The sequence below is a fragment of the Rhinolophus sinicus genome, chromosome 2, assembly GCF_057876585.1.
Source record: "Rhinolophus sinicus isolate RSI-liver-muscle chromosome 2, RSI-T2T, whole genome shotgun sequence".
In the NCBI taxonomy this organism is placed as follows: Eukaryota; Metazoa; Chordata; class Mammalia; order Chiroptera; family Rhinolophidae; genus Rhinolophus; species Rhinolophus sinicus.
The window spans coordinates 17069165-17072500 of NC_142502.1; the positions used below are offsets into that span (position 1 = coordinate 17069165).

At 33.0% G+C, this 3336-nt stretch overlaps 1 long non-coding RNA gene across 2 annotated transcripts in view; it reads left to right on the forward strand.

Annotated features, from left to right (window-relative positions):
• The first annotated feature begins 377 nt into the window (after positions 1 to 377).
• LOC109455413 (uncharacterized) overlaps positions 378 to 3336 on the forward strand; it is a 265188-nt gene continuing 262229 nt past the window's right edge. For both annotated transcript variants that reach the window (XR_012496792.2, XR_012496793.2), the window contains exon 1: positions 378 to 499. This is a non-coding gene — a long non-coding RNA (uncharacterized LOC109455413). The remainder of the gene's footprint in view (positions 500 to 3336) is intronic.

The window sequence follows — 3336 nt, forward strand, 5'->3', positions numbered from 1 at the left end:
AATGCATAACATACTTCTGGAATGACACTGCCTAGAATAATTAGCTGTTACAGTGAGACTCTCTGCTGCCTGGATCACGTGGATCTGTTACCTTAGAAGATCAGTGACAATGGTATTTCTATTGCAGAATTTTCATTAAAAAATAAAAATATTAGAAAAATGACTTTCAATAATGACATAAACAAATATAAAAATCTATTATAGCTAGTATCAAACCTTTTTTTGCATCACTTATTGTAATTTAGGCTGAATAATGCCAGTTATTTTGCTACACTGCTGAAGTCCTCTTTTTTGAGCCTACAATGAACCTGTAATACTTATGAAAAGAGTTACCATAGCAACCTGTATTGATGTCACAAGCTCAGGCTTCTGACTTCATTGCATAATGCAGTAGCAACTGGCTTTGCAGCAGAAACACCCTGCTAAAGAACAAGTATCTTGGCTCACAGCAAAGAGGACAAAGAAAAACAGCAAGTTATAGGGGGTTGAATGCTGGATTGTGAGTCAGATTTTCTGAGTTCTTCTTTTAATCCTGCTTCTCACTTGTTGACTTGTTTTGAGTAATTGTGTTTACATGTGTGCATTGAGGCTTGAAGCAAGAAATCTCCTGTTTATGGGAAAGCCATCAAAAAACTAAATATTTAATGTTTTCAGCATTTGGTGGACATCTTAATAAAGCTACAGCACCCTAAAAATAACTTGGAAAGACAGGAATTACTAGTGCCTTGTAGTAGGTATCTAGCTAGTGGGTATCTAAGGAGGGCACTTGGGAATAAAATAGCATCTAGCTAGGTTTTTTTTTAAATTTATTTTTTGAAATAGTAATGGGTAAAGAACAAGATTGAAGTCCTAATCTTAATTTTAGCAAGAATGTAGAGAACGCCTTTATAAATATGTCATATAGCTATATCTATTTAAAGATTTTTTTTTTAATGTTTAGGTTAAAGTAAAAGATTCATTTATTAGTGGGTATGATGCTTCTCATATTTATGCTGTGTACACTAAATTATGAATATTTCTTAATTTTACTATGTAAATGTTTATTCTCATTACAAAAAACTAAATATCTGAAGTGGCTTTGCTAATTTAAAATGAAATTTTAAAAAGTCCTAATGATATCCTTCTTTGTAATGGCCTAATCTTTCCATTGGAGCCTATAATCTGTTTATTATGTCAACTGGTGTAGCTGTTTTATTATACACTAAATTTCAGAATTGAAATACAAATATTTTGGAATTTAAAAAGGCATTAAACTAATAAACTTCCTCACCAGAAACAAAGGTAAAATCACGATGTAGATTTTTATTTTATCTAAGGTAACAAGCTAGAACATATTTCATGGAACTGTGGCACTTTCCACCCCCTCTCTCCATATGCTTCAAAACCATTCCAAGATATCGGCAAAAATTTAACGTGCAACAAAACTTCATTAACTAAATTCCTTGCTTAAAAAATGAGCAGAAAGACAGAATTTGTCAAATCTTAGGAAAATTTTACATAACTACTGAAAATGTAGAGCAAGGTAGAAGTTGTGTTCATGTTTGGATAAACACTCAAATTCAGTTGAGCTCCTGGTCGTAATTCAGCACAAGCCACTTGTACAAGTCTCAAAATCTTGTAAAATCTTTCACAAACCAGAATTTAGAATACAGTGTTTTATGGACTATCAAAGAATGAAAATCATTTTTTTCATTGTAGGCATTATACTACATATCAAACTGGCTAACGTGATATTTCTTTTATATTGGGAAACATTTTTGTGTGTTTATATTAATTTAATTGAACAGATTTTTATTGACTTTATTGACATGAAAAATTCCTGTACATACATAGTAAAATTTTGTAAAAAAAAAAAAGGCAGGTAAGTCTCCACTTCCTTTTTTCTATCTTAAGCAAAGAGAGCAAGTAGTATTGGTTACCTTCTGATTACTATTTTGTTCCTTGCCCAAAATTCCACTGTTTCCTCGGTACAGAAGGTAACCCCTCTAAATAGCAGAGACCAAAAATGCACTGAAAAATCACATCAAAGAATCATACCTATAGAAGGAAACTTAGGTGTTTTTTTTTTTAATCAAACTGAGGTCTGAAAGACTGAAATAACTTTCCCAAAGTTAACTGATAGAAGAATCAACCAAGTATGTACTTGTTCCACCACATCCTATTGTCCTCTTCCGTCTGATGGTTTTAATCCAGAGTCACCTCCTTGATAGGTAGTCCTTTTTCTCTTAATGTTTTTTTTTTTTTTTTTTTTTTCCTTAGTTTTATTTTTTCCCTCTTGGCAAGTACCACTAGAAATTAGAGACATATTTTATTAATCTTTTCAAAGAATCAGCTTCTGGCTTTGTTTATGGCTTTTATTTATTGCATATTTGCTTTGTTTATCATTATCTTTTACTGTGTAACAAACTACGCTCAAAACATCCTGGTTTTAAAATAACCACCATTTTATTACCTCATGATTTTGTGGATCAGGAATCAGGTAGAGTTTGCCTCTGTCATTTTTATGCTTCATGCTGTGCTGATTGGTTTACCCGGTGGTGTTCAGTTGGTGGTTGATCTGGTCTAGAGAGTCCACGATACCTTCACTCACATACCTGATGTTTTGGCAAGGAAAACTAAAGGGTTAACTAAGTTCAGCTGGGTTTCTCCTGTCCATGTAGCACAGGGCCTCGCTACATGGTCTCTCTGATAGAGTATTAAGATTTACGTACATTGCAGCTTAGAACTCCAAAAATGTCCCAAAAGACAGGAAGTAGAAATTACGAGTTCTCCTAAAGGCTAGCCATAGAACTGACAAGAGCATCACTTCTGCCATACTTAGGTCAGAGCAGTCATAGAACAGAGATTCAAGGGGACGGGAAATAGACGTTTTCTCCTATCAATGGATGCGTGTCAAAGAATTGAGGCCATCTTTACTCCATCACCTTGATCCTGTGTCATATTTTTGTTTTCTATTTCAATAATCTTGCATTTCTTCCTTCTGTTTTCTCTGTTTATATTCTACCATCCCCTCCCACAGATTCCTAAAGTTGGATGTTCAAATCATTAATTTTTACCATTTCCTCTAACATAAGCACTGAAGTGTAAATTTTTCCTTAAATTATTGTTTTCATTGCATTTCAAAGTTTTATCTATATTGATATCTTGCACTTTGTTCAGTTACAAGTATTTGCAATGTTTCATTGTCATTTCTTTCATGACCTATGAGTTATTTGGAAGTAAGTTTTTAAAATTTCAATAATATTGGGTCTTAATAACGTATCTATGTAGGACTTAAAGGTCGTATTAATCAAATGCAATGCATTATCCTTATTTGGATCCTGAATTGAAAAAACT